The sequence below is a fragment of the Oncorhynchus kisutch genome, linkage group LG12 (genome assembly GCF_002021735.2).
Source record: "Oncorhynchus kisutch isolate 150728-3 linkage group LG12, Okis_V2, whole genome shotgun sequence".
Classification (NCBI taxonomy): Eukaryota; Metazoa; Chordata; class Actinopteri; order Salmoniformes; family Salmonidae; genus Oncorhynchus; species Oncorhynchus kisutch.
The window spans coordinates 50,775,125-50,787,375 of NC_034185.2; the positions used below are offsets into that span (position 1 = coordinate 50,775,125).

A 12,251-nucleotide genomic window follows, 5' to 3' on the forward strand; every position below is an offset into this window, starting at 1 on the left:
GTGTGTGTGTGTGTGTGTGTGTAGAGACATGCACAGTATACATTGTTGTCACTCGGGTTTATTGAGCAGTATATCACAAATCAAAGCAGTGGTACATATCAGCAAGCTATAGCTCAATAGAGACATGTTGCAATGGCACATTTATAGAACTAATACTGTTCAGTGTAGTAAAACAGTTTATCATTGACTACATATCCTAGGGACTGAGGCCAGCTATGTACTTTTTCAACTGGTCTGCCAGGCTGTTTTGGTTCATTTCCCTCAGTGTTTTGTAAATGGTATCCAGGTAACTGGTATCCGGGTAAATGAGCCTTGAAAGTTGACAAGGTAACCTGGATAGCCATCTATGCACACCTCCGGCAACCTGACGTCAGGACACAGTTTAACATTGAAGTAATAAACGGGACAGCTGGGCTGAGGCTCTAGGTGTAGCCCTTCGGGACTGACCATCTGCCAGTTCCCTACACTGAAGCTTGGGTAGGCGATTGTCTGGACTGTCAAACAGCAGCTCCCCGAAGGTGGACATGTGCATGTCTCGATCCTCGTGGTAGCTCTTGTTGTCTAGCCTCATAGTAATGCCCTCGTGGCCACAAGCCGTCAGCACGGCCACCAGGTCAGAGTCTCCGGTGCACACGGTCACGCTACCTTTCAGAACATTGGCCAACTCCACGAGCAGCGTGTCAGCCTCTGTGCTCGTACACCCTAGACACGCGTCCCTCAATGTAGACAATTGTATAGTCTCGGGATCGGCGAAAGTCGCCACAAAGACGCCCTCGTGTCCCTCAGGCCTGTCTATCGAACCGTCAGCATAGCTGGGATCTAGGTCTGACAGCTCACCACGCTCAGGAGGGTTCAGATCTTGAAACGTGTTCACGAATAGAATGTCGTCCTGACACTCCAGGTACGTCTGGTGGAACGACACCAGGTTATCGACCGAGGTTCCCTCTAGGGGTTCGTCCTCGGAGGAGGCTCCTTTCGCGCCGGTCACAACAACTTGTTTTTCATACCTATGTCGGCCAAAATCTTCATGGTGTATTCTATTGCGCACAGATTACGCTTACAGAATGCTATGTGAGGTAGCGGGGGGCGGTCAGTCTGATCTCCCTCACGGCCGGCTTCTGAGCTCCCACGCCGTCCATTAGAAGCACTACACACCGGCTGTGTGCATTTTCCGAGATGTAACAAGACCCCAGGGTTCTGGCCATGCTAACTACGGATGCCTGAGGATCATCCTCCTTTGTGGATTACCATGAGATGGTCTATCAGAGTCCAATCCTGTTTTTGCCACGGTCTGTCGATCTATTAAAACGGTTTTGCGAGCATCGCGTGAAGGGCCTTGTGTCCAGGGCCAACCCCATGTCCATCAATGCATTATACCATCGAATAGAAGAGGGATGGAGTAGGTCTAAAGTATGTCTACAGGGACAGTGTAGCCGGGCAATATGTAGCCGCGGGTCACCCTTTGGTTGGGTCTTTCATGCACCTCTGGGCAAATGCTGTATGGTTGGAGCCCTGGTTGGACAATGAGCCCTGCTACAAGGAACTGCTCTAGTGTTGGCGACTCGAGCCCTGTTTGGATTGGTCGCAAGGGAGCTATTGCGTTGCAGGAGCAAGGACACTACATGTACGTTTATTCATCTTCATCGTGGTTGATTCCAACAGGAGAAACGACATCGGTGTCTTGGGTGATTGTCACCTGTACACTCTTCCTGATATTCAGTTTGTCCTGGTTGAAAAGTATGTTCCTGTAACACAAATCGGTAGGCTCTAGCCTTGGGGTCTCTCCCCTTGCAGTTGAGGCTCCGCTGGCCTCGACCCTCTCCACTCTCATGTTGACACACGTAGCTGCCAGACAGTTAACTTCTTATGGCTGCAATCCCGTTAACGGGAGTGATTTGACAACAGCCAGTCAAAGTTTAGGGCGCCATTTTCAAAATATCAAAAATCTCATCATTAACATTCCTAAAACACACGTGTCTCATACCATTTTAAAGCTATTCTCGTTGTCAATCCCACCAAAGTGTCAGATTTCAGATATGCTTTTCAGCAAATGCATTACAAACGATTATGTTAGGTCTCCACCAAACCACAATAAGCACAGCCATTTTCCAGAGAAATATAGCATTCACAAAAAGCAGAAATCGAGATCAAATTAATCACCAACCTTGAATTATCTTCATCAGATGACACTCATAGGACTTCATGTTACACAATACATGCATATTTTGTTTGATGAAGTTCATATTTATATCAAAAAATCTTTGGCATATTCGATTCACTAGTTCCAAAAACATCAAGTGATTTTGCATAGCCACATTGTTTCAACAGAAATACTCATCATAAATTTAGATAATACACGTTATACACATGGAATTATAGATATACCTCTCCTTAATGCAACCGCTGTGTCAGATTTCAAAAAAAGTTTACGGAAAAAGCAACCCATGCAATAATCTGAGACGGAGCTCAGAACAGTAGCCAAATTAGCCGCCATGTTGGAGTCAACAGAAACCAGAAAATACATGATAAATGTTTCCTTACCTTTGATGAACTTCATCAGAATGCAGTCCTAGGAATCCCAGGTCCACAATAAATGCTTGATTTGTTCGAAAATGTCCATTATTTATGTCCAATTAGCTACTTTGGTTAGCGCGTTTGGTAAACAATTCCAAAGTCACAAAGCGCGTCCACTATGTGACAATGTCCAAAAGTTCCGTAACAGTCAGTAGAAACATGTCAAACGATGTACTGAATCAATCTTTAGAATGTTGTTAACATACATCTTGAATAACGTTCCAACCGGAGAATTAGAATGACTTCAGATGACCGTTGGAACGCAGGTCCTTCCCCTGTGAACGCGCATGGTGAAAGCATGGTCAACTCGTGGCAGTGGTGACTATTTCCTGTCTCATTCGACCCCCCTTCACATTAGTCATCAGACAAAGTTCTGTTGACTGTTGACATCTAGTGGAAGGCGTAGGAAGTGAAATCTGACCCATATCTCGCTGTAATTTCAATGAGAGCTTGGTTGAAAATCTGCCACCCCCAGAAAAAATACAAACAGGAAGTAGAATTTCTCAGGTTTTTGCCTGCAATATGAGTTCTGTTATACTCACAGACATAATTCAAACAGTTTTCTATCCAATTCTAATAATAAAATGCATGTATTAGCAACTGAGACTGAGGAGCTGGCCATTTACAATGGGCATCTTTTCATCCAAGCTACTCAATACTGCCCCTGCAGCCATAAAAAGTTAAGCACCTGGGAGCAGAAACAGTTCAGTCACGGGAACTTCCGTCGCATTGTCTTAGAGATCGTGGGCCTTAAACAACTCCGTATGGTAACCTGGTTGGTGCATGGCCTGACTATCATCAGATACGCAGCAGACCGCTCTGCCATGCCGGGGTACGTGAGCGAGAACATCAGCCACGTAAGCCATAGTTGCGTGTTGTATCGCCACAAGGTGGCCTGGTCTAGAACGTCTTTGTTCCTGGTCTTGAGCTCCAGCAGGGCTACGTCTCCCTTTACGGTGTCGTGGGCCATTGGGTCCACCTCGGTGTAGACGCCCCATGTGCAGCGGATGGACTTGCAGCCTCGCCTACAGCCATTGTGGCACGTGTACGATCCGGGTTTACATAACCTATCGGGCTTTAGCACACCGGAAACCTTGAGGCCTGCACAAATGGGAGCAAGACGCAGAGCCTCGAGCTGCGTGAGAATGAGCCGCGACATGGGGCCGACGTCTCGCAATCTCTTTCTGTTGAACACGTCCTTGCACTGCACGTCTACCGCAATGCCTATGACTGTGGACATATGGCTCATATCTCAGAAGCGTCTGCAAGCGGCTGGAGTCAGGGGTCTACACTTGAACAGTTGCAGCATGGCTTCCTTGACCACCGATCCCTTGGACTCGGGCGCGTTAAGGTTTTTTAGGTACTCAGGCAGCCACTCCAGCGAGCTCTCTGGGTTGGCGTTCAGGTCCTGCACATCCCTGGTAAACAGATCCATGCTTATCATGTTGTGGCCCGTTGAGCACTTCCTGCAGCACATGGTAGACGCCAAGGTTCTGGTGATTGTACCAGCGGTGGTCAGCTGTAGACCTGGCACACAGCACACCACCGTAGCCCCGGAACTCGATCACAGGGTCCTGGAGCTTCATTGTATTAAATGTTCTAGGATTGTTAGGTTGCTGTGATAACCCTGTCCCTTTGTGAGAAACAGAAGTAGCACAGCTAAGGTACCCGTACTATTGCAACGCCAGTAAGTAAGGAAGTTCAAAGAAGGGGGAACAAGGCCCCAGGGATCCCCTCTGAGCTATATGAATCGCAAGAAACCTGTTTAACAACAGAAGGTTAGGGGTCCCTAACGGCCCCATACTGAGCGCTGCCCGTTTCGGGGGCAAGTTGGGAGCCTCCATCGCAGTCATCACATCTCTCATCGTGGGGTTTCTTACCATCTCCAACAACATTCTGTACTTCATCAACAACAAACACGGTACAAGGACCTCAGACTCGCAGCAGTCGTCCCATTCCGAAGGCAGACCTGACTGTGAGTACGCGTACATCCAATCTGGGATTTCCCTCGTCACGCTTGGTTATCTTGCCATGGTGGTGAGCATAGACTCTGATTGCTTCTACAAGCGTCCGGAGTCCGTCAAGAGCACCAGGACCGTGATGGCATGCCTCATCATGATGAACATCGAGCTGTTCATGGCCGTGATCTCGGGCTGCATGGAGTTGCTTTACCAACCTATGATCAGCGACGCCCAAAGGTTGCATAACATGGAGTGTGCTATCGCAGTGTTCAACATCATAATCTACATCATGAACGTGGTGACCATGGTGCTGACTTCAACTGTTCTTAAGGGGAAGCACAAAGTGATCACGGTTCATGGTCCGCGAGACATCCCTGAGGCTGTGGCGATACCCTCAGCTCGTGACTGCATCAGCAGAAGCATCAACTCGTACAATTCACAGTCGAGCTTCATCTAAGGACCTCGAGCCTCTCCCCGAAGTCTCCGCCGCTTGGGCTGAGTGGCAAAGGGGAACGTGGAGCAGGACCCAGCCACACAGCCTGAGGGCATCATTGGGAGACCTTTGCCTAATAGATGTAGCTATTATGATATTTTGCAAGGAACCTTAAGTGTGTCCTGCTGCATTGTGGTTACATTCCAATTGTCAGGAGCTGCATCAGCAATAGCGAGAAGCGGATGCTCTGTACCTGGGTGCGTCTGAAGACATGAAACCAACCTTGAAAGCAGTCTCCCAAGAATGGACCCTATCTTCTTCTAATGACTTGTTAAGTAACATGTTGTGTATGGTATATCTTTCTTTATTAGTTCATGGAACCGAATAATAGACTGGAGGCAACAAGTAAAACCATTGTCCAAACAGCAGTATATTGTCCTGTGTGATGTTACCATAGCCCTCTGGCTTTTCTCACATGTCACAGGTATATAGTGTTTGTAGCAGTGGGCAAAGCTGTGCTACCTATTTGAATAAATGACAAGGATCCAATGTGTGAGCTTCTGTTCAGTCTTTTATTGACACATGTTCAAAGGAATACATTTTGAATAGGCACATAGGTTTGAATAGGTTTTTAGGGTGATAGGAACCGCTACATTGGTCCGGTCCATATCGGCGCCACACTTCACTTCTTTATTATAACCAGAACATCGTTGCGGGTAGGACAGTGGTAGACTGTGTCCATAAACTCATTCTTGAAGAACGGGTACATGCAACAGCCCACCACACACCTAGGGAATGACAGAGATGTGAGTTATTAGTTTCGTCATTACAACAGGCTGCCACAGACATTACAACAATTATGTGGAGAAGAAGGGTCTAAGAACCCACCTACACCCCATAAGTAAGAACAAGGCAGTCCTTGCCATTGCCAGGGAGTCGAACTTATAGCGAATTACAGGCGTGTCATATTTTTTACAATTATTCAACAGAGACATTGCAAACTCTGAACAGCTCCAAGTGTACAGGAGGGTCACGGGGAGCGGTATGATGAAGTGTATAAAGGTTAAGCGCTACAGTGGCCCGTAAACGAGCGCTCATCTCCTTTCGCACAGGGCTATTTACTGGCAGCCTGCTCAACAAAACGTTTCATAGGTTACTAATTCAAGTCCGGGCAGCAATGAGTGAAGAACGTTAACCCGTGTAAGCTATTAACCCAGGCAACAGCAAACACTGACCGGCCAGTGTCTCTGACAGCAACTCCCTTCGCTTTCTACTAAAGCTATGGCAGCCTGGTACGACAGCCTCCTCTTGAAGAACAGGACCCTGACAGATCACGAGAAGGAAAAGCTGGACCGTGTCAACGTGTGATAGGCCCAAAGGAGAGTCTCTTCACCAGACCCATGTACGTGCAGTTGACACACTTATTCTGTCAGGGAGCAAACCTCAAGACATTGACTTGGCCACCAGCTACCGAAAACTGTCTCATTTGGATGCATGTATGTATGTATGTACTATGGCCATGAAAAAGAATATGAATCAATTGTTCAACAGTCCATCTCACAGTTCCGTGTCTGTTGTTACATAGACTATGTATCGCTACCCCTACACCTGTCTCTCCCTCATTACTATGCAAGGCATAGCTCGCAGTGTTTCATATCCCAAATAGGATAGGCTTTGCACTCCCATCACTTATATTTTCAGCTCCAGGTTAGTGTTTACATTGGGAGGGGAAAGCAGCATAAACCACCCCTGACAGAGATACGGTTGATTAGTCAGTCCTGCCAAGCAAAACCCTCCCGAATGCACTCTGTGAGACTGTGACATGTGGTGTCACAGCCAAGACGGGACAGGGTGATCCGGAGGACGCGGGATCTAGACACTATACGAGGACGATGGGTGGGTTAAAGAGTGGTTTTGTAATTTGATGATACTATATTTAGAAAGGATCTAAGTAATTTCAAGTCTCATTCATGCAGTTTGTTTAATAGGAACTATGTCATATAAAATATTTCATATTTTAATATTTTATAAAAAATGTTGCTTGTGCCCTCAAAAGTGACTATACCTCAGCAATTTATAATTATCTTTACAAGAGGGGTTAGCTTTTAACCGTCTTTTGGAGTATGCAGCAATGCTAGTTGTTGCTTGTCTTCTCATTATAAATACTTTCTTTCGGGGATCATGTAGATTACATTTTAGATTAAATGTAGTTACATTTATTAACACATCACAATCACAAGCGTTTAATTTAATTAAATATATTATTTTATTGTTGGGTATACAGTGCATTCGGAAAGTATTCAGACCCCTTCACCTTTTCCACATTTTATTACGTTATAGCCTTATTCTAAAATAGATTTTTTTTTTTTTTTATCCTCCTCAATCTACACAATACCCCATAATGACAAACCGAAAACTGCTATGAGACTCAAAATTGAGCTCAGGTGTCTCCTGTTTCAATTGATTATTTATTTTATGTTATTTCACCTTTATTTAACCAGGTAGGCTAGTTGAGAACAAGTTCTCATTTACAACTGCGACCTGGCCAAGATAATGCATAGCGGTGTGAACAGACAACAACACAGAGTTACACATGGAGTAAACAATACAAGTCAATAACACAGTAGAAAAAAAGAGTCTATATACATTGTGTGCAAAAGGCATGAGGAGGTAGGTGAATAATCACAATTTAGCAGATTAACACTGGAGTGATAAATGATCAGATGGTTATGTGCAGGTAGAGATATTGGTTTTGCAAAAGAGCAGAAAAGTAAATAAAAACAGTATGGGGATGAGGTAGGTGAAAAAGGGTGGGCTATTTACCAATAGACTATGTACAGCTGCAGCGATCGGTTAGCTGCTCAGATAGCAGATGTTTAAAGTTGGTGAGGGAGATAAAAGTCTCCAACTTCAGCGATTTTTGCAATTCGTTCCAGTCACAGGCAGCAGAGAACTGGAAGGAAAGGCGGCCAAATGAGGTGTTGGCTTTAGGGATGATCGGTGAAATACACCTGCTGGAGCGCGTGCTACGGGTGGGTGTTGCCATCATGACCAGTGAACTGAGATAAGTTGGAGCTTTACCTAACATGGACTTGTAGATGACCTGGAGCCAGTGGGTCTGGCAACGAATATGTAGCGAGGACCAGCCGACTAGAGCAGACAGGTCGCAGTGGTGGGTGGTATAAGGTGCTTTAGTAACAAAACGGATGGCACTGTGATAAACTGCATCCAGTTTGCTGAGTAGAGTATTGGAAGCTATTTTGTAGATGACATCGTCGAGGATCAGTAGGATAGTCAGTTTTACTAGGGTAAGTTTGGCGGCATGAGTTAAGGAGGCTTTGTTGTGGAATAGAAATCCGACTCTAGATTTGATTTTAGATTGGAGATGTTTGATATGAGTCTGGAATGAGAGTTTACAGTCTAGCCAGACACCTAGGTACTTATAGATGTCCACATATTCTAGGTCGGAACCATCCAGGGTGGTGATGCTAGTCGGGCGTGCGGGTGCAGGCAGCGAACGGTTGAAAAGCATGCATTTGGTTTTACTAGCGTTTTAAGAGCAGTTGGAGGCCACGGAAGGAGTGTTGTATGGCATTGAAGCTCGTTTGGAGGTTGGATTGCACAGTGTCCAAGGAAGGGCCAGAAGTATACAGAATGGTGTCGTCTGCGTAGAGGTGCATCAGGGGACTCGCCCGCAGCAAGAGCAACATCATTGATATATACAGAGAAAAGAGTCGGCCCGAGAATTGAACCCTGTGGCACCCCCATAGAGACTGCCAGAGGACTGGACAACATGCCCTCCGATTTGACACACTGAACTCTGTTTGCAAAGTAGTTGGTGAACCAGGCAAGGCAGTCATTAGAAAAACCGAGGCTACTGAGTCTGCCGATGAGAATATGGTGATTGACAGAGTCGAAAGCCTTGGCCAGGTCAATGAAGACGGCTGCACAGTACTGTCTTTTATCGATGGTGGTTATGATATCGTTTAGTACCTTGAGCGTGGCTGAGGTGCAGCCGTGACCGGCTCGGAAACCAGATTGCACAGCGGAGAAGGTATGGTGGGATTCGAGATGGTCAGTGATCTGTTTGTTGACTAGGCTTTCGAAGACCTTAGGCAACTGATCATCCTTGAGATGATTCTACAACTTGATTGGAGTCCACCTTTGATAAATTCAATTGATTGGACACGATTTGGAAAGGCACACATTGTTCTATATAAGGTCCCACAGTTGACAGTGCATGTCAGATCAAAAACCAAGCCATCAGGTCGAAGGAATTGTGGGGAGAGCTCAGAGACAGGATTGTGTAGAGGCACAGATTTGGGGAAGGGTACCAAAACATTTCTGTAGCATTGAAGGTCCCCAGAACACAGTGGCCTCCATCATTGTTAAATGGAAGACGTTTGGAACCACCAAGACTTTTCCTAGAGCTGGCCAAACTGAGCAATCGGGATAGAAGGGCCTTGGTCAGGGATGTGACCAAGATCCCGATGGTCACTCTGACAGAGCTCCAGAGTTTGTCTCTGGAGATGGGAGAACCTTCCAGAAGGACAACCATGTCTGCAGCACTCCACCAATCAGCCCTGTATGGTAGAGTGGCCAGACGAAGCCACTCCTCAGTAAAAGGCACATGACAGCCCACTTGGAGTGCCAAAAGGCACCTAAAGGACTCTCAGACCATTAGAAACAAGATTCTCTGGTCTGATGAAACCAAGATTGAACTCTTTGATCTGAATGCCAAGCGTCACGTCTGGTGGAACCTGGCACCATCCCTTACGGCGAAGCATGGTGGTGGCAGCGTCATGATGTGGGGATGTTTTTTCTGCTATACACGTGCATGTGACAAATAAACATTTATTTGATTTATTTAAAACATTTAAAAAGTTTTGCTGCATTTGTTACATTCAGTAAATGATCAGACTATTCCTGGACAATGTGGGGTAAGTGAAACATAATATAAGAAAAAATGGGTTTGAAACAGAACTAACTGGTGTCTCCAAGTGGACACACACATCTCCAAAGTATTGCCAATGCACATTTAGGACTCAAAGAAGAGTCTTTAACTATAAGGTGCTTTTTTAGGCTCTCCTATCCGTGCCATTGCAGAACTAGAGTAGTTTTGTTTGGAACACAACCCTGCATCCCCACCATCACTCACTTGCTGTTGTTTATGCAGTCCAAAAATAAAGCTTGTTCTATTGCCAACACGACTAGCTAGGACTAGCCGAGTGCATTCAGGTGCTTGTTCTGCTGCAAAATTGCTTCACATTAGACAAACATAGGCTCATTCTGTTCAGAACAGGGTATGATGCCATGTCATCTTGTAACTGTACATCACACATAGTGATCAAAAACATTGACACTGTATAGACTTGAGATTTAGGATATGGAAATATAAAGTGCACATTTTGGACGTACAGGTGTTTGGTTTGCTTGTATGACATCAAAGCGGTACTTATTATAATCCTCAATGCCTCATCTTCGAAAATACATAGAGTCCTGTTAATTTACAGCATTTCCCTCACTCAAACATCCAAAAGTTGCCCAATTAACGGGAGGGATGGAGGCAACTTCTTGTCATGTGCAGTGTGGCACTTCAGAATGGCTCAGTCAAAACCTGGTACAGGACTGCAAGGCGCAGAGCCTGAGCTCTGACACCATTTATAGCGTGTTAGTGTACAGCCACTGAGTTCCAATTTAAGTGCTTATCAGTCCTGAAATTGTCAACCTGTATACAGGTACGAATGTAAAGGGCTACCACAGGCTTAACACCTAAAAAACAATGTATTCTCTGATTGAATGGTTTTGTTTACTGTTTATGGGCTTCATCTCATGACCGTCACGGGCTAATCCCTTCAACCAATTGTGTTACTTTTCTCTACAAACTCATGGAGAAAGAGAGAGAATGGAGAGAGAGAGTGACCGTGTGTGCATGTAGATATGATAGTCTAATTTACTGTAATATGTGCATAAACACTATTTACCATATAGAGAAGCAGTAAAAGTAGCACTGGGTAAAAACCAATCAATCAAATGTATTTATAAAGCCCTTTTTACATCAGCTGATGTCACAAAGTGCTATACGGAAACTCAGCCTAAAACCCCAAACAGCAAGCAATGCAGATGTAGAAGCACGGTGGCTAGGAAAAACTCCCTGAAAAGGCAGGAACCTAGGAAGAAACAGAGTGGAACCAGGCTCTGAGGGGTGGCCAGTCCACCCCTCACCCTCAGTTCAGATTGAACATCTTGAAGAACAAAGGTTCATGGATGACCAGCAGGGTCAAATAATAATCACAGGCAAGCAATGAAGATATAGAGGCATCTCCATTGTAAAAATAGACTGTTGTCAATGATATAGCGTGGACTCGTAAGAACAATCCACAACTCGGATGACAATAAATCGGATTCTGATAAAACACTAAATTGATTCACGTATGTTAGACACTTCTTCAGGCTTCACAAGCAGCAGATGCAGGCTTTCGGCATACAGCGAGCACAGGCATTTTCCTACAAACAGTAAAGGGTCAAAGGATATTCTGCATTTTTGTCCCTACCCATCGTCTGACTTGATAAACTGGTAGTTCGTATAAGTGAAAGTGTGCATGTTTAAAGGCACAGTATGGGATATTTCTTGCTTATTTATTAATGGTCAAATCTGCCAAGACAACCAATGTGGAATTTGAATTCTGTTGTTGTTGACAGAACCTTCCATACACTTGCAATAGGTCCTTGTTTCACATTTCTGATTCACACTCATTCTGCCTAGACTAGTAAAATAATTATAAAACTCTTGTTTAAACTGTTCAACCCTGTTTGTATTGAGATAAGAAAACAATGTATCAAGAATGAAGAGAGATCAGCCATGTGAAGGGTTCATTCTGTTCCAGAGCACAGAGCAGCACTGGGTGGGGAGGAGCATGTTGATGTCACTTTACTAAAGTGAAACTGAAGTTGCTAGACGTGCTGTATGTTGCACACATGAATACACTATTTCAAACTCTTCAGAAATCTCTCTTAAACAGCTACACAGTCTTCGTTGTTTTTTTTAAACTACAGTATATACTAGAGAAAAATCAGAAAACACGCCCTCACAATTTTACACAGACACAGGTGAGTAGAGATTTACAACGATCGATTTAAGAAATATTACTGTGTATACAGTGCCTTGCAAAAGTATTCGGCCCCCTTGAACTTTGCGACCTTTTGCCACATTTCAGGCTTCAAACATAAAGATATAAAACTGTATTTTTTGTGAAGAATCAACAACAAGTGGGACACAATCA

General features: G+C 44.9%; 1 long non-coding RNA gene across 1 annotated transcript; it reads right to left on the reverse strand.

Moving 5' to 3' along the window:
• Positions 1-5,521: 5,521 nt before the first annotated feature.
• LOC116376552 (uncharacterized) lies at positions 5,522-6,080 on the reverse strand. The gene is made up of 2 exons (XR_004211996.1): positions 5,857-6,080; positions 5,522-5,756 (listed from the first exon to the last, which is right to left on the reverse strand). It is a non-coding gene; the product is annotated as an uncharacterized LOC116376552 (long non-coding RNA).
• Between the last annotated feature and the right edge of the window lie 6,171 nt (positions 6,081-12,251).